At 45.8% G+C, this 19881-nt stretch overlaps 1 protein-coding gene across 2 annotated transcripts in view; it reads left to right on the top strand.

Moving 5' to 3' along the window:
• The window catches only part of ABLIM1 (actin binding LIM protein 1), a 233540-nt gene that overhangs the window by 18369 nt on the left and 195290 nt on the right, over positions 1 to 19881 (top strand). Inside the window, exon 1 of one of the 2 annotated variants that reach the window (XR_012803546.1) lies at positions 17085 to 17239. The exons of the other annotated variant lie outside the window; for it this stretch is intronic. The gene's annotated coding sequence lies outside the window, so the exon portion shown is untranslated. Of the gene's footprint in view, positions 1 to 17084; positions 17240 to 19881 lie in introns of those variants that run through there. 2 annotated transcript variants of the gene reach the window in all.

The raw sequence follows: 19881 nt of genomic DNA, 5'->3' as shown, positions 1-19881 counted from the left end.
CGTGGATACCTTCCCTGGTCTGCAGCGCGTCACCCGTGTCGCGGGGGCGGACCTAATGCCGATCCTCATACCCCCATTCTCTGTCTCTCCCCCGCTGTCCCCCATTCTCTGTGTCTCTCACTCTTCCCTCCTACTGTCTCTGTACGTTCTCCCTACCTACCAATTAGACTGTAAGCTCCCCGGGGCAGGGACTCCTCTTCCTTAATGTTACTTTTATGTCTAAAGCACTTATTCCCATGCTCTGTTATTTATTTGATTAGTACATGTATTACAACTGTGAAGCGCTATGTACATTAATGGTGCTATATAAATAAAGACATACAATACAATACAATACTCCCCCATTCTCTGTGTGTCTGTCTCTCTCTCCCATTCTCTGTGTGTCTGTCTCTCTCCCCATTCTGTGTGTCTGTCTCTCACCTCATTCGGTGTGTCTGTCTGTCACCTCATTCGGTGTATCTGTCTCTCTCTCCATTCTGTCAGTCTCTCCCTCCCTCCCCATGCTGTGTCTCTCTCCCTCCCCATGCTGTGTCTCTCTCCCTCCCCATGCTGTGTCTCTCTCTCTCCCCATGCAATGTCTCTCTCTCCCCATGCTGTGTCTCTCTCTCTCCCCATGCTGTATCTGTCTCTCTCCCCATGCTGTGTCTCTGTCTCCCTTTCTCTCTCCCCATGCTGTCTCTCTCAGCCATGCTGTATCTCTCTCTCTCTCCCCCCCCCCATTCTGTGTTTCTGTCTCCTTATACTGTATGTGTGTCTCTCTCCCCATTCTGGACCCTACCTGTCAACGTAGAGCATGGGTGGGGGGGAAGCCATCTTGAGGCCTGGCAACAGACACCGGACGTTCTCACTTCCGGGTCTCACTGCTGGGGCTCCGCTGAAGATAACCCCGCCCCCACCCTCTGCAGCTGCAGTCAGAGCCGGCCTCCGCTCTCCTCATGCTCTTCTCTCTGCCAGCATCTTCTGCTCTGTGCTGCCCCCCCTGCTCTGATGTTCAAAACCGGGAGAGTCATAAAAAAACGGGATATTTTAAAGAATGTCGGGCAGCCGGGACAGACATTTAAAAAAATGGAACTGTCCCGGCTAAACCCGGGACATCTGGTCACACTTGCTATAAGTTACATGTTATACCCGTTTCTGCTTCCATTATTTACCAAGAGCAGTATCAACAAGGTGGTGTACTGTATCCACCTCAAGACAAGTTTGATTAGATTTATATTTTCTTGGGGAAACTATCTGGAATGAGCACAAACCTGCCATGTGTTCTCTAGACCTGGCTTCCTTTTTGAAGCTTACGAAGGCTGAAACATCATGGCCCTGTATGGCAAGGTCCCCAAAACTATAGTACTTTAGTGTTGGGGTTGGATTTATTAGAATTTTTAAATTTCATAGGAGGGAAAAAATTTGATCACAAAAGCTCTTTTAGATCTATAAACAAATTTTACTTTGAATGGATTTAACTTGTAGGGCCATTTAACAGGGTGTATTCAGGGCCGTGATGTAGATGTAGAAACTCACTGAGGCGGCCTTACATTCAACAGCACTTAATGCAGCACAAATATCTATTCCGTAATCCTAAAACTACAAATATGCAGCTGGACCCCCCGCTAGCTCTTACATTTGGCATCAGCCCACACTCGATACATAAGTAGTCTCTCTCCAGACGTGAGCAGTCAGTGTTCTCTGCCTTTTATGCCAGTATGGCTACTCCACACTCTTCCAACAGCCACAACTGTTAACCAGTACACATTACCAGCCACAGGCCATTGTAGGTGCTTGAATTTGATACTACATTATTTACCCAATGCATTGCAGGCCTCTCTGGCAGTGAAGGAATTCTGGTGCAACGTCTTAGCACTGTTTAGTAACGGAGCCGCAATAAAACATGGAGGACACCTCCGAAAAGGCAACGCCAATAAAAACGGTTTATTAAAACAGGGTATCACAAATTGGACTTTTAATTCTATAGTTTCATTAAGAGGAAACCCAACATTTCAATGGTTTTTACATTTTATTGGAGAGCTGCCACTGTTGAATATTAATTAAAAAATAACCATGCTCGCTCAAGGGCACGACAGGTAAAGGCGGCCTCAGTTGGCTGTATTCATTATTGGCACATATGTGTTCTGGCTTCCTGTGTCTCATATTTGTGAGACATTGGAGAAGTAGTTGCAGGTGCAAGCAAAGCTACTGTTTCATCATCAGGCGCTGTGCTACAGTAACCATACATTTTGCAATTCTGGCTCTCACGCTCCTGACTGGAATTTAACCCTTTCACATGCAGTGTAATACAGGGCACTAGTAGGAAAGAGTCTACATTTTGGCACAGTAAGTGTTACTTCAATTTATCAAGGCAAATTTGGAGCAAAATGTATGCAAATTGCGTTATTTTCATCTTGCATCTCTTTGCATCAATATATCAAGGTCGATGCTAAAAGGTTTGCACCATTTGTATCATCTAGTGATTTGTGGAGTGGCCGTAGGAGGAGTTAGGCCTCGTCCAGGGTGAAGGGAAGAGCGGAGCGAGCGGGCTGGCGCTCATGAGCAGTGACGTCACCTGCATGTAAGCAGGAGACCAATCTTGTCCTGCTATAGGAAATTTGCGAGCGCGGGGGGGGGGGGGTGTCAGTGGGACGGGGGACGTATCTATTGCAGTAACATATATATATATATATATATATATATAGCTATAGCTATCTATCTATCTATATATCTATCTATATTCTCCCCCTCCCCCCCCTCTCTTTCTCTCCCCCTGCTCTCTCTCCCCACCTGCTTTCTCCCTGCCCCCTCTCTCTCCCCTGCTCTCTCTCACCCCCACTCCCTCCCTCTCTCTCTCCCACCCCCCCTCTCTCCCCCATCTCTCACTCCCCCCATTACTCTCTCCCCTGCTCTCCCGCACCCCTGCGCTCTCTCTCCCGCCCCTCCTGTGCTCTCTCCCTTTCGCGCTCTCTCCCTCACGCCTCCCCTGCGCTCCCTCCCACCCCCCCTGCGCTCTATCCCGCCCCCCCCTGTGCTCTCTCTTGCCCCCCGGCGCTCTCTCCATCCCCTACCCTCCCCTCTCTCTCCCCCCCGTCCCTCCATTCTCTCCCCCCCCATCCCTCCCATCTCTCTCCCCCCGTCCCTCCCCTCTCTCTCCCCCCGTCCCTCCCCTCTCTCCCCCCCGTCCCTCCCCTCTCTCTCCCCCTCCCCTCCCCTCTCTCCCCCTCGACCCTCCTCTCTCTCCCCCTTCCCTCCTCTCTCTCCCCCCCTTCCCTCCTCTCTCCCCCCCTTCCCTCCCCCTTCCCTCCTCTCTCTCTCCCCCTTCTCTCCTTTTCCCTCTCTCTCTCTCTCTCTCTCTCTCTCCCTCTCTCTCACCCTTCCCCTCTCTCTCTCCCCCTTCTCCTTCCCCCCTTTCTCTCTCCCCCTTCTCTCCTTTCCCCTCTCTCTCGATTCCCCTCTCTCGCCCCCTTCTCTCCTTTCCCCTCTCTCTCCCCCTTCTCTCCTTTCCCCTCTCTCCCGCATTCTCTCCTCCCCCCTTCTCTCCTTCCCCCCCTTCTCTCCTTTCCCCTCTCTCCCCCCTTCTCTCCTTTCCCCTCTCTCCCCCCATCCCCCCTCACTCCGTTTGCCCCCACCACCACTCCGTTTGCCCCACACCACCACCACCACCACTTCGTCCCCCCCCCCACACCACCACTTCGTTTCCCTCCCCCCCACACCACCACTTCGTTTTCCCACCCCCACACCACCACTTCATTTCCCCCCCCCCCACACCACCCCTTCACATCTATCCGTTTTCAGTTTCGTGTCCCCCCCCCGGTTTCGTGTCCCCCCCCCCGTTTCGTGTTTCCCCCCCCCCCTGTTTCGTGCCCCCCCCCCCCCCGTTTCGTGTCAGAGGACAAATGGTTTTGCCTTGCTGTCCTCTGATTGGGTAAATTTGGTCATGTGAACTGAAGTCGGAGCTGCTGATTCAAAATTTTGAAACTCTTGAATCTGAGCTCCGACTGCAGCTCACGGGCACGCGCAGGGGGGAGCTCACGCAGGCCACACACATTGTCTCAATGTGTCATCGCGGCCAGCGTGAGCGCCCGCACCAGCTCAGCGCCACCCTGGACGCAGCCTTAGGGAGTTACATGGCGCACAGCTTATAATGAGATGCAACAAACTCGGCGTCTCCGCGCGTCACTTTTGTATCTTGTATTTGCATGAAAAAAATCAGCCAGATCCCAGGTGGCAAGAGAGAAACCGTGTAAGAGCTCCAGGTGACCAGGCTGTATGTAAACAGTGGCAATGATTGAAATTGGACGGAGCAAATGCTGGATAGAGACAGAATGTATTATGCAGCTATATACACATAAGGGGATGATGAGGAGCAGGAGGGGACAACAGTCGGGACGACATAAGCTATATAGAGTAGCCAAAAGGTCCCAATCTTTATACCTCCCACCACAAGTAAAACGCCATAGGGGCGTGAAATGCGTGGAGGGAGAGTTCATTCACTGTTTGTTCCTGTTTTTTATGTAGGTTAAATAAATAGTTTTTATTTTAATTTTGCTGATGAGCTTTTCTATTTTTTCGCCTTGTGGAGCAGCTGTTATTTGGATCCATTTTTTGTTCAGGTCCAAGGTGGCGTAAACTTTTCTGGCCAACAATTTGCGTCAAATGTAAAAAACACTTTCTTACATTTGGCGCCAACAGGAACAGAAAATGGGGCAATGTGCCAAAGAAACTTCTATGTGCTTTCTTTACGTTGATGCACCTTCCTGCAGGATTATACAAGTGTCAGGTGTCTTTGGAGTGTTAGAACCTGGTTTGAATCCTGCTGCTGACCAGTAGTGATAATGGACAGGTCAGTATTTTTCCTGTGTTATGACTAACATGCATTAGATTTTAGCTTTTTTTTTTTCATTTGAATTTTTTTTTAAAGTTGAGGCCTTTTAAATGATATTTGCAGAGCTGTGTCTATAACCAGAGCTTAATATAAACAAGTTGTTGCCAGAAGTGGTTGAGTAGTTGATTATCCTGATTCACTGGCATTTAGAATTTGGGGAAATAAGGCAACACCCGTGTGTAGGATGGGAACTATTTAATCTTTCACAATTGTGTAAAAAGTGGAAAGATTAAAAAAAATTCTGGTAAAACCCGTCAGGGCCAATTTAAAGCAGCAGTCAAAGCTGCCGTTTTATTTTAAATACTGCAAGTATTTTCTCATAGTACAGAACTGATTTATTAAAAAGAACACACACGTAGGTTATGGCTCGTTGTGCAGCTTTAATAGGACTATAATTTTCCACAGGATTTGATGTCCCGCATGGCTTGGTGTGAGGGAAGAAATATCCTATCATGGAGATGTGTGCAATAGTGGCACTTCACTTTTCATAGGCCAGGTCCATAGTGCCTTCGTCCGTGTGGAGGAGTGCGCGGCCGTGACGTCACCCGTTTGAAGCGGGTGCGTTTTTTGGCCATGGTACGCACGCCATCCGTGGGCGTGTCTAGCAGTGTGCCAGTGATGTCACTGAGTTGGTTCGCCCTCAGTGGGCGAACCGCTCACGTGACCAGTCTCTCGCGTCAAGAAATCAGTTTGAACTGATTTCTTGCGCAACGCGTGCCCCCTCCCGCTTCCGCGTGCCCGTGCCCGCACGCCACATGGACACGAACACTGCCTTAAGGCAGTCTGTTTGCTCAGCGTCCGCACGATCTGCGGTACCATGGCCCCAGCCTCAGAAGTCTCCTCAGCAGTAATTCAGGAACAACAAGCGAGAATAAACTATAAAGCTAAATTGAAAGCACTATACCGTGTGTGTGTGTGAGTGGGGGGTATCATTTTGGTATCACGTTCAGTTCCGTGGTTATCGTGGTGTCACTGCTAATGGTCTAGACCAGTGGTGCTCGACTCCACTCCTCAAAACCCCCCAACAGGTCAGGTTTTCAGGATATCCCAGCTTCAGCACCGGTGGCTCAATCAGTGGCTCAGTCTTTGACTGAGCCTCTGATTGAGCCACCGGTGCTGAAGCAGGGACTTATTGAGCCACCTGTGCTGAAAAATGAGATATCCAGAAAACCTGACCTATTGGAGGGTCTTGAGGACCCTGGTATGGAAGCTGACTCAGGTATGGCTCACACATGGAATAACTAGGAGACCTGTTTTGATTTGTGTTGCCTGCTGAGGACACTGACATTTGGTGGAATATAACTACCATCAAATGTCACTTTGACCCCTTTCCCAGCGGGAAAGGAAAGAACAGGAGGCAAGCTATGGAAATCCAGCACCTCTTCGTCCAGGCTCTATAACACAAGGTGGAAAAGCTGGCAGGGTATTATATATTATTAGATTGGTTTAAGCATTGATGTGGAATACAGGATGGACAATATAGACTAGCAGTAGCATAGTAAATCATCAACCTAAAGAACTCACCTGTCTAATGTAGGAGAAACTTTTCCAAGGTTGCATAGTTACTCTTGTACTCAGTTTTTCCGGTATGTTGAGGGAATCGAGGCATCACCCTGAAATCCTAAAGATCTCACAGGAAACATTGAGGGATATCCCTAAAGCAGTGTAACATGATATGTCAACGGGGCTACAGTAGTTTGATCCTCGTAGGATTCTTTTCATTTCTCAGCCCTTACAGCTGGCAAAGTAGTCACTGCTCATTGACCAGAATATATTTGCTGTTGTCTAACACATTGGGTAATCTAACATCCTGTAATGGAAATCTGATCAGTAGGGCAACACTTAAGCATATGACTCCCTTCTTGAAAATAATAAACAAACCAGAGGCGTCATTGTAAAGAGATTTATAGAATTCCATAAGGGTGAGGTTGGCACGATCCGAATTGTGGGCAAGCCAAGTGGGAACAAGAACACAGATGCCCTTTGGCTCATGAATGGGAGCAAATGTGTGCTAAAGCTTACCAGCCTTTGGTGGATGTGTGCCTGTAATGTACGAGTTCTGCCTGTTTGGCTATTTTAGTAGCTAGAGGGTCAGAATCAGTTAATTAAAAACACATGTTGGGGACTGTTAGGATTCCACAACCGTTGGTTTATTAGAATACTTCCATTTTGGCATTCACTTTATTCACCTGGGATTTGCGTAATATTTGAGCCCTGAATTTTTTTCTCGTAAATTTGTAATAGAAACACAATTCCCAAAGTTCAGGAATATTCAAGATATTACTAGCAGGCCTTGTATTATTTCATAAGAGTGAGTAAGGATTGCTTTAAGGCCGGGGTGGCCAACTCCAGTCCTCAAGGGCCACCAGCAGGCCAGGCTTTCAGGATATCCCTGCTTCAGCACAGGTGGCGCAATCAGTGGCTCAGTTAACGACTGAGCCACCTGTGCTGAAGCAGGGATATCTTGAAAACCTGACCTGTTTGGTGGCCCTTGAGGACTGGTTTTGGCCAACCCTGCTACAAGGGGTTAAAAGGCACTGCAGGAGTTGATAAGTGGGCTTATCCCCCGTTTCTATACATTTTCTTTTGACCCCTTCAGTGCTGTTGATCCTTTTAGTATTCAAGAGGATTGTTGACTTTGAGAGATTCCCAGGATATTTGTCTCCTCTCTACTGATGAGTGTTCATTAGTAACTCTGCTTCATCACATAACTACTTGTTACAATACATTCATTTTCGTACAAGGCTCTGAGTCATTGGTACCAGAATAGATGAGGGGCAGACAAAATGTTTCATAGCCATCACATACATAAGGTTTTTTTTCCCAAATTGTTTTTGTCCACAATCTCATCCTTATTGTGTTATTGTTGGGATGCTGCTTGAGTCCAGCTACAAAATATCTCTTCTGCATGACTAAATGTTGGCAAGTTAGCTTGTGTGAGTGTTGGCTATTACTCATCGGATTTTGTTTTGTACCAGCTCAATGTCCTGCTCTGTAATTTACGCCTCTGCAGCATTTTTTTAATCCCCCAAAATGTTGGAACAAATAAATATCTTTAGGAGAACTGGAGCAAAGTCATGATGTTTGTTTGCATTGCAAACTTTAGTCACTAGTATATTTTTATCATCCTTCACCATACAAATTATTGTGTATAGCCTGAAGGAATCACATTAATTTTTCATGCCAGCGAGAGATTCTGGCAGAGATTCCAGGCACACCCAACAAAGACATCAAGAATATCTACCTCAATGTCACCCATCAGAGACATCGCTGAGACGAAACAGCAGACATACCTTTAACCCAACTAGCAGAGACATTAAAGACAAAGATTTGCACAGATTTACATCAGATATTGCTTGTTGGGCCAGAAACTCACAAATAAAAAAAGGACTATTTGCAGGTTAAAGTTTTAAAAACTGCAGCAACACAGCTGCACAAAGTTGTGTTAATTTCACGATTTTATACACACACACACACACACACACACACACACACACACACACACACACACACACACACACACACACACACACACACACACACACACACACACACACATAATCCAATGCACAGCCGGCACACCATATGCAAGTAAATAAGTTTTGGTGCTTATCCCATAAAGCAATAACAGACCATACGATACCGGTAGCAACACGACATCAAGGGACAGCATGCAGGTAAGTAAATCATACATTTTCTATATATGATAGAAGACACAAAAACCGACGTTTCGGTCCCCCAGTGGGACCTTTCTCAGCACCACCTTGAGAAAGGTCCCACTGGGGGACCGAAACGTCGGTTTTTGTGTCTTCTATCAAATATAGAAAATTTATGATTTACTTACCTGCATGCTGTCCCTTGATGTCGTGTTGCAACCGGTATCGTATGGTATATATATATATAGATAGATAGATAGATAGATAGATAGATAGATAGATAGATAGATAGATAGATAGATAGATTTCCATTTGATAAATCTGGTGTTTCCCCCCCCCCATATATGTAGCTGGGAAACTTTAATGTAGGATCTCCTATATTTCTGGTCTAGTTCAGTGGTGCTCAACCCAAGTCCTCAAGACCCCGCCCCCCAACAGAACTGGAGTTAAGCCCCCCTGTTCTAATTCACTAAATATAATGTACTGTATGGCTATATTAACAGCTTTTCCAATTAGCATGATTACAAATGTACATGAAATGCAGACAGTTGCATGTGAGTTTCCATGAATGATGTTCCATCCTCTGCAGTCAGGATTGCAGTCAGTGTTATGCAGTCAGTGTTATGCAGTCAGTGTTATCCTGGTCGGAGTATCTCAGGGGGATTCCCTTTTTTGGGGGAGAACTTTCAGCTCCTTAAAGGATCAGATACATGTGTAGCTGCTTTCGCCAACTCAGATGTCACACAAGGTGACTCGCGTCTTACTCACTCTGTGTGATGCAAACAAGGATTTAACTCCGTCCATGCCTGAGTCACCATCTGTTACTGTTTGAGATTGATCTTGGAGGATAACATTTAGAAGGACGTGTAGAATACAAAGTATTCTATATCGGTCATTGATAAGCGTGCAACATAAAGACTTTCATACGCCATGTTAGTTTTACCAATCAATATAATCAAGTGCAAAAAAAATTAACCCATTGAGATCATCTGTGTGCTGCTTGCATAATTACGTTGAAGTTGCTGTTTACGTTCAGGACAATATGTAGGGAGTCCTGTACCAACCCTTCACTGCTGGCATTATAAGCGTCTGGTAACTAAGGTACTAATGGGGTAAATCTATATTGTCTGAAGTGGCCAGTCAAACTGTGATTGGCCGAAACCCCCATTGACTTGAATTATCCCCTAAATCTATAACCAATATCTATTGTATGGAATAGTTCTTTGCAATAAATGTCTGTAGCACTTTAATAAATAGTCCCCGTTCCTTACATTTTCCAATAGAGTATCTAGCACACTCTCAAGTAGCACATTGTAAATTAGCACACACAGCTCAAGATCCACAGAAGTGTGCTAAACTTTAGGCTTCCCATATGAATGGGAGTAAATGCGTGCTAAAGATTGGCACCCTTTGTGGATCTGGCCTATTTAGCCTCTTAACTACATCCATGAAGAAAATTTTGATCCAATAAATAGTATCACAACCTGAAAAATATCTTGTCCAAACAGTTATCTAATGGTAGACAACCTTCTGCATTTCAGCAAACATAAATACTGCAGCATGGTTCTGTCTTCCGTCAGGACTATTTTTGGAATTTCTGGTGCTGCAGAGAATATCGGAAAGAAAACTAAAACTTAGACCCAAATGCATAGATCTAAACCAGTGGACAACAATATGAAATACTTAGGAGCCAGACAGAATTTTTAGGAGCCAGCATTTTGTTAAGATGTGAAGGCTGCCCCCAGCTCTCACATGCTTCTGCCACCCTTTCTGTCCTTCCCACCCCCCCCCCCCCCCCCACACGCCACACTGAGCTGCGCGGCAGTGACTGACCTATCAGTCACAGCGTGTCTGATGCTGATTTACAGTCGCTCTATGAAAGCGTGCTGGGGAGCGCTGTTGTCGGTTGCGGCAGTGACTGACAGGCCAGTCGGTGCTGCGTTTAGGAGCCAGGGGTTACATTTTAAGCACCCCGGGTGACCAGGATTTTTTCGTCCTTGATCTAAACCTGTTGGTTAGCTTTTTCATCACCACACCCTTCCCACTGGCTGACATCATTTTTAAATGTCATAAGCGTAGTCAACTTCTTTTTCTTTTGTGTCAATCAACTAGATTTAACCTTCGAACCATTTTGTTGCGAGAATGAAAATAAAGTGCAATGATCTTGCTGAGGATTTTTCTAACAAAAGCAGCAGAGCCTGTTTTTTCAGAGATTAATTCTTATTGGAAAGATGATGCATGCAGTTTAGCTGGGGTGGGGCATGGGCGGGGCACTTGGTAGCCGACTGCAGTGGTTTGGTCTTATTTTGGTAGTCTCTTCTTCAGCTGCTTCACAAAATGTCCTGTAATGAGGAATATTCAGTAATTACTTTAGTCATCACAAATGATGAAATGTGTTTGGTTTTTATTCCCATCTAAAACATATACATTTGACAGCTGAGCAAGTTATTCATTACAAGTTTTTGTTAAATAGATATGAAATGCTTCTAGCCACTGGAAAAGCCACGTCCTGGGAGCAGCCAACAGCAATTTTATGTTCCACATAATCTTTCTGTGAATAGCCGGCTTGGGGATCCAGTTCAGATAAAATGATGCAGATTCCTGGATGGAAATGAAGTGTGTAATTACAGCCAACCAATATCCCTGTGAAATCCCGGCATTGTACAACATCAGGGGCTGCAGCTGGCTGGGTGCTCACACATCCCTTTCTTCGCTGATATTAAAGTCTCTACCCAGACATTTTTAGGTAAGGGCGAAGTAGCTAAAAACCTATAGGAAACATGGTTCCCTGAGCTCCGATACTAAAGGGCTGTAAGTCTGGAGGACGACTGATACCAAGTCTCAAGGACAGAAAGCAGCCTTGAGCCCTTTTGGTGACGGGCACATTACCGCCGGGGCTAGGCTCCCCCCTCCCTCTCCCCTGGGGTCCTACTTCTGCATCAGGGGGTGATGAAGGGGGAGGGGCAGGGGGGAGATTATTTAAATCCTGGGCAGGGGCGGGAAACCAGTCTGCGCCCTGCCAGGATAGTTCCCACCCACCCGTCCCTTTGTTATGCGTGATACTGTAACCGTTGTGCCGTCGATGTTTGTATGTGATGTTTCTTTTTCATAAAAAAGGGGAAGAACATGAAGGGAAAACTTTGATGTCTCACATGGTTCAGGCGGGCATTTCAAGGTGTGTTTTGTCTTTTTCGCGGCTGCTGTTAGAGGGGTAAGTGCACTTTAACCTTGCCAGACGGGGGCTCTATGGTGCGGAAAAGCCCTGTGGTGGCTGCGAGAGGGAAGGGCTCATTTGTGCGCGATTCCCTGGGCCTATTCTCACGACACGACCTGGCCGGTGAGCTGCCCGGGTTGGGGGGTCTGCGGGTCATGGTCTGGGTATCATTGGCCTTTACCCGGGGGTTGAGCGCGCTGGCAGAGTTGGCACTTATTTGGGTACCTTATCTGCTTTAATAAAAGCCGCTGCCTTTGTACCTCCAGACCTTTGTTTATATGTAACTTTACAGGGATGTATATGCGGGAAGGGAAGGGGAGCTTCCTCGCAGGCTCCAAGTTCATGATCCATCTTTATATTGGAGTCTTTCACTACCATCATACCCTGTTCCTGTATCTAAATAGGCCGACCAATCCAGAACGCTTTTGGAATGCAGTAACGGGAAAAAAGACTGGGCCACTCAGACATGAAGTATTAAGGTTTCCACCTGGCTCCAGATCAGTCAGATTCACATTTATTGATATGCACTGAGATAAAGGAACTTTTATCAGGGAGAAAGCGGAAACTCAATATGTTTCCCGTGGTATCAGGCCGCCCCCTTAGTGCACAGGGAATGTTGTCCCATACTTTTCCTCCTTCTCTAGTTGGGTAAAAGTGAAGATGAACTTACAAATCATATTTTGGTATCTGAAGTACAGCAAGGTCTCCAGATGTGCCCAAGGTTAAACAGATCTGTTGCAGGTTTGCCTACTTCAGAGGCCAGTACATTTCTGCCTAGGGCTTTTCTTCTCCCAGAGGCATAGGGAAATGGATGAACTTGTGGGAAAAGTGCTGAACTGAAAATAAAAATATATAAATGTTGTATACGACTGACATACCCTTAAACTGTGTAAACAATGAAGTGTTAATATTTCCATTTTTGCTAGAACGCTTTCTCAGAAAGCCTCTGTGTAATCAGATTTGTAATGTGTAACAAGTGTCAGCAGAGCAGTAGCGTGGTAATTAGGCACAGTGTGGCTGCATGCCATATGTTCAGAAAACTAGGTCCTTCCATTAGAGACCTTGTAGCCGGCAAACACCTGTTCTTGGGAGTCTGCAAAACAGTAGGTTATGACCTTGCATAGTGAAAACTGTTTAGTAAGATTTTGTCTGTATTTATAAATGGGCACTCCCTCCTTGCCATGAGGAATTGTAGGACAAGAACGGAGCATTGTAGCTCTCATCCCGTTCCGAGCTTGTGCCATGAAGCAAGTGACCTATAAACCGTAGAGGGCAAAATGCTAGTTATTCAATAATGGACCATTTTTTCTACCCACTCCCAGCACAGGGAATTGCAAAATGAGGGTTGTGTTCTGTTGACACCTGTCTTATCTCCTTCTTCCATCTGAGAGAATTGCAATGTGTTTAGAAGGTGTTTAAAAGGTCTCGGTCACGACTCTGCTCCAGCATACTCTCTGCACAGGGATTTGCTGAAATAGTCAACACTAAAATGCACCGATTTCAAGTCCTGAATGACTGTATTGGCCTCAGTTGGAAGGCAAGATGCAAATTGAAACGTAAATCCCACAGAATGTAATGAATAATATATATAATATTTACAGTTGTCAGAACCTACATATTAATTATGGAATTTAAAAAAAAATGATATCTTGTTATCCCAAACAAGGTCGATGTAGTAACCGGCGAAATAAAATAGTAATATGTTTGGGGTTTTTTCTGTCATAAAAACAAGAATGAGGTCTGCGCAGTGACCTTATTTGGCAAGCAAATGATAAAGAAAACGATGGAATCCTTTCATTACCTTCACAAAAACACAGCGCCGTTTAGTAACATGTGTGTGCCACGAAAGTAAAAACGGTTTCTCTGCCATGTGGGATGGGATGAGATATTTAATATTATTTTCAGCACAATAGCACATACGGCTTTAATTCAAAATACATGCTGATTCCCCCAGGGATTAGTTAGTGGTTGATGAGCATGGAAGGCGTTCTGCATTAATTTGAAGGTTTCAGTACTTGGCGATGGGCGAGCCTGTTTGAATCCGACCCGCAGAGTTTCCCGGACTTTTCAGGCCAAATCCGATCCGCGCACTGAAATCTGAAGTCGGATTTCAACCACTTTAGCCCGCTCGGAGTCCCCAAAATCTGTCCATTGGGCTCAGATTCTCGGATTTAACACTTTGTATACTCCTCCCCATAGTATAATTCCATTTCATGGATTTGGATTTTTTTGGATGTTAAATTTTTTTTTGTATATAAATGTTTGAGCTATAATAGTACAGCAAGGGTGGCCAACTTCATTCCTCATTGGTCAGCAACAGGTCAGGTTTTCAGGATATCCCTGCTTTAGCACAGGTGACTCAATCAGTGGCTCATTCTTCGACTGAGCCACTGATTGAGCAACCTGTGCTGAAGCAGGGATATCCTGAAAACCTGACCTGTTGGTGACCCATGAGGAATGGAGTTGCCCACTCCTATACTACAGCAACAGCAGCCCTAACCAATCCACAGCTAAACCCTGCAGTGCCCAAAACACAATGGCTTAATATTGTGGCTATACCACTATTTATATACTCATCCTCCCCGTATATATGTATTTATAAAATGTGTTACCAGGAAGTAATACATTGAGTAATACCTCTCGTTTTCAAATATGTCCTGAATGTATTATAATTCCGTTTCACGGATTCGGGTGCAGTTCGTAGGTTCGGATTCCAAATCCGTCGGACCGGATTTCAGTAATAATAATAAAAAAAAAAATCTGCCCTTTTCAGACTGCTCGGCGGTTCAAAGGAGAATTAGCCCATCTCATCAATATTCCTCCACACAGAAAACAAGCACAGGATTTCACAAATGAAATACGAATAGGGATACGTAAAGATGAAGTTTAAGGCTGGGGCAATGGTGCCGCAGACCGTGCGGAGGCGTCCACACGCTGAGCAATCAGATTGCCTTATGGCAGTGATTGCATCCATGCGGTGTTTTTGGACGGAAGCGGGAGGGGGCCCGTGTTGCGCAAGAAATCAGTTGAAACTGATTTCTTGGCGCGACAGGCGGTCACGTGAGCGGTTCGCCCAATGAGGGCAAACCAGCTCCGTGACGCCTCTAGGCACGCCCCGTCCACCGTGGCCAGGGAAAGCACCACTTCACACGGGTCACTTTGCCTCTGTACGCCTCCGCGCGGGCGATGGCCCCAGCCTTAGCCTCTCACCGCATTCAATGCTTGCAGGCCTCTCTGCTAGGGAAGGTGTTTTACTTTCAGAAGTCTTTTTTTGGTTATCTACATGCATTTCCTTCCATGTTATCGCTCTTTCTCCTCTCTTGAGTCATTGCTTGTGTACTGAGAAGGACTGAGCAGATCAATAAAGCAGAGTCTTTAATAAGACTGCCCGGAAGGGCAGGGTGTAGGTGCATGTCTGTGTGATGGCTGCAGTGTAATCGTTTCATCTGATAACCTTTTCACTGCCAGAGGGGGCAAGTGTCTGCAATGCTTTGCAGGTGTCTCTCGAAGCAAAGCACGTAAGTAAAAGGAGTTTAAAAGCCCCTTTCTTCAGTTATGTTTTTGTTGCAAGCACTCACCCATATAACAACTTATTTTAGTGTTTAGTGAAACAAGGAACTGTGAGTTAATGCACCGGAACAAAATGACTCCCCAAAGGCATATACTAAAATCACCTGTAGCAGAGTCCCCCTCCTTACCTCCGGTGAGGGGTAACTGTTCTGCTACTCAGCTGGTAGGCGGAGCGCTGCGCGACCAGGGAGTTTGTGGGGGTGGCCATTTTGATGCAAGACGCGCATGCGCAGTGTCGGCAGAGCGGTGGCCATCTTGGAATGGCTCCGCAGGAATGAATAGACAGAGGATGAGACACGCACTCAATATCAAGGGTAATAGAGGTGGGGTACTTAGCTGCCGGTGCGCTGGTCCTGGGGAGCTCCTGTAGCCCCAAATGTTCCAGTTCTTTCCGCAGGAATGAACACATGGGCTGTCCCAGCCAATGAGATTGATGCAGCCTGGTGGAACAGGATATTCTCCGCGGGCGGAGAGCCCGCAAACCAGTCTGACGGAGGCACTGAGGAGGAAGGTAGTGTCTCAGAAGCAGTAGCTTCCTGGACTAGCCAAGACCTTGCCCCCTAGGCCCCAGTTGGGCCCTGAGCCAAATCATTTCAGTATTGTAGGGAATGCCCCAGATATGGACCCTCCCCACCTTAGAGTGACAGCCGCCCTGCTGCGTCGGTGGACTGATATCCATGCGGCGACCGGTGGCTTTGGACAAGGGCTGCACGTGCCAGCAGAGAGGTAGACCGCTCTGGCTGGAAACTTTACCGTGGATCACGCCTGGATAAGGTGTGAGGGGATTTATGTCGGGGGTCTTAAGGATTTAGTTAAAATATGAAAGACTAATTGCAGGCGTTTCTAAGGAAGGCCGTTGAGAAACCTAACTCCTGCAGTCACCATGGCAACCATGGTTGCTGGTATTGACCATAAGACTACCCCCTCTGTTTTTGATTAATTCATGTGGGGATGGAATGTGAGGAGGTGCACAAATTGCCAGCTTTATTACAGCCTACCATAACCACTAATTAAAGACTATTTCAATATAATGGTATTTAAATATTATCTTTTTTTTTAAAATATATCTTTTAGAATGTTTATTTTTAATTTGTAAGTGTTGCATTAACTTTATGTTGGCTACTAGCGTTAATGTGAGTAACTACCAAAGCTGCCTTAAGTGAATTTGGAATAGCACGATATTGAACCTGTCCATTTGACTTATTGCTTCACTCTAAGTGTGTCTTTCCTTTGGTGCTGAGCATGATGTAATTAAGTGTGCATCATCATTTTGTATTAAGTACCCAAGTGCGATGGACAATTGCACTGTAACTCGTCTTATTAAATAGAGTTCTTAATGTCAGAGTTGCTCCATGTTTAGAGGACCAGGAGGTGGGAAGCAGACTTCCAGTCAGGCTCGTGGTAAAAGGATTTTTTCATCAGCCCTCCTCCCTCTATGATCTTACAGAGACCCTTCTCTCCTGTTCCTATCAAATTCAACACCAGCAGGACCACGATGACCACTCTGTGGGGTATGGACAGTGTCCAATGATTTTTTTCTTGCTGAATACAGAAAGTCATGACTTGCAGCAAAGCAGAGAAAGAGCTAGAATTGCACAGCAGTAGCTGACATACAAGCTTTGTTATGCTATTGAACGCTAATTATGTATTAGTCCTTAAAGTGGCTTTGCAAGGCTGAAAGCTCAGCAGTTTTGAGTCAGCGTTTCAATTATTAATGACTCCAAACCAGTAAGAGGGGGGAAAAAAAAAAAAAAAACCTGCTTTCGTCTTAGTCTGTGAGAAGAAAGCCAAGACTGGCCACGCTCCGCTCCGTGGTGAGGGAGTGACAGCGGCATTGAAACGGGATGGGAGAACCTTGCCACATTGAAGAGCAGCAGCATGAGGGCTTGTGCCAATATGCACAGAAGATCACGGCCTGCTTTGGAGTCAATGGTAAGGCACAGCAGGCATTCTACAAACTTGTATATGTCCTTAGGAGATGTTCTGGCAGACTTCACCTAATTGTATGTATGTTAATCCCTAAGCATGTCGGCATGTTGTCTTCTCATCTTTTATCTCAAGTGAGAAAAAATTGCAAAGAAATTATGATAAGGAGACAAATTCATATTTATAGTGCTAAAGTATTTAATTGTCCATCTATTGCTAAAGGCCTTTTTAGGCATAAATAGACCGGACCACCTGGTATACTGCAGTCAGCAGTTCCAAATAATATCACAGATTTGAGGACTCTTTTTCGTAGATCTATTTTGATGATTCCCACCACAGATGTTGCGGTAATGTTATCCAAACGGCAGTGACGCGCGCCACTAAAATCTGTAGAATAGGAGCGCACTGAAAAAGACGAAACCAAATATCTCCATGAGACAGTAGAAGTCGCGAAGCTTAGCTGCAGGAACACTGCCTTGGAAGGAGGCGGCCAGTGTTCCAATCCTGAGGTCAGCTTTCCAATCCTGAGGTCAGCTTTCTAATCCTGAGGTCAGCTTTCTAATCCTGAGGTCAGCTTTCCTTGTGACCTTGGACAAGTCACCTTTATATACCTGTGCCTCACTCCCCAAAATTGGATTGTAAATAGATAAATATTGGAGTGAACTGCAAAAAGATAGCTAGGAGTTCCTACATGGGGAAGTAAGGGCAAAGAGAACCAAGCCTTGTGTATTTGATTTAAAAAAAAAAAAAAAACCCCAAACATTGGCAGCCACTGACGGATTTATATTTTCTGGACTTATTAAACCATATAAAAGAGGGAAAAAAAGGTGTTCACATTTTGCAAATCTGCTTCAGCTAACCTCTTTATTTTTTGTTGTATAATGGACGCTCTCGATATTTTGATGGCACACCGATAACCCAAACCTCCAGTGTTGCAAAGCCATCGGATTAATCTTAATATAGCAGTAGGCTTATTAGTTTTATATGGTTGACTCACAGTAACCACCGTTTCACCAGTCTCAATCTACTGTAAATGTAAGAATATCTTAAAGGGAAGGTCACCCTAGAAGCTGTACAGTATATGACATTAACTGCTGACTAAGAACCACAGTAGCTGGTATACTGGAGTAGGATTCAGTAATGAGGGGACTAGGTAATGGATATGATGAATCTTAGCTACAGTATCTGTGTTAAAAAAAAAGTGTGTTAAAAAGATAATGGGTTGACGAGTTCCTGGATATGGAAGAGGCAGGTGTATATTTGGTGGAACAGTTTTCAGGAGAAAGGTCACTGTGTCATTGCAATAATAAAAGCCAAAAGTAGGTCTTAATTTCACCCAGTCTTTGGTGATCATCTTTCATATGATACTGTACAGGTTTCTTTAGCAATAATAGTGTTCAGGAGTTATTCATTTTCAGATTCCCTTTATACAAATGATGGAATATACAGCTATGCTTAGCATGATCACTTACATATTCGACAACCTAAGGCCTCGGGCATGGTCAGCGCGCCGTGCTGAGGCGCGCTGGTGCTTACCAGTGAGCCCCTACAGCCGCAATGAGAGCGGCTTTAGTAGGGGCTCGCCTACGCTTCCGCAAGCGTGCGGAAGCGTAGGTCTTATACAAAATTTAGATTTGGCGCTCGCCGGAGCGCAGGGCCGGTCACGTGAGCGGTTCGCCCAATGAGGGCAAACCAGCTCCGTGACGTCACTGGCACACCCCCGACACGCCCCCGGACGGCGCGCGGACCAAGGCCAGGGAAAGCACCCGCTTTCCCTCAGCATTCGCGCGCCTCAGCACAGGAGAAGGCACCATGGACGCAGCCTAAGCCACAGGTGTGTACATCATATACCCATCAGATAAAAGTAACAGGAGCCCAGGAAAATTAGAAGAATTCTACATTTTGTATCTAAAGCCCTCTCACCTCCTGCCTGACACATCAACACCTCTGGAATGCCCTTCCCCTCAATATCCGACTAGCATCCTCTCTCCCCCTTTAAAGGAGCAATTCAAGCAGTCAATTTTTTTGTAACATAGGGTTGAAGTAGGGGGTCTCCGGAGCTGAACACCATTAATTTCAGTTCCGGGGACCCCCTGCTTCCAGATATACTTACTTGTGAAAGAGATGCGGGTATCTCTCTGCTTTTTAAAGCTCCCGAGTTACGCGGGCCAATAGGAAGCCACATCGGATGATGTCACGGTTTCCTATTGGCCCGCAGGGCCCGGGAGCTTTGAAAAGCGGCCATTACGTGATTCCTGCTACGCAAGCGAGTGGCTACCGGAACCCTCTATGGAGGTAAGTATCTCCGGAAGCAGGGGGTCCCCGAAGTTGAAATGAATGGGGTTCAGCTCCAGAGATCCCCTACTTCAATCCTATGTTAAAAAAAATTGCAAAACAAATTGCCCGCTTGAACCTTCTCTTAAACACACCACTTTATCGGTAACTCCACTGACTGATACTATACATATTATATGCACTGACCTTGCCCCTTGCAGGCGCACGTACCCACCCTCCTACTGTCTCTGTACGTTCTCACTACTTACCACTTAGATTGTAAGCTCTTCGGGGCAGGGGCTCCTTTTCCTAATGTTACTTTTATGTCAGAAGTGCTTATTCCCAGTATACAGTATGTTATATTATTATTCCAC

The sequence above is a fragment of the Ascaphus truei genome, chromosome 8 (genome assembly GCF_040206685.1).
Source record: "Ascaphus truei isolate aAscTru1 chromosome 8, aAscTru1.hap1, whole genome shotgun sequence".
In the NCBI taxonomy this organism is placed as follows: Eukaryota; Metazoa; Chordata; class Amphibia; order Anura; family Ascaphidae; genus Ascaphus; species Ascaphus truei.
Note: the sequence above shows the minus strand (reverse complement) of the source record. Positions and strands in the feature narration are given on the sequence as shown.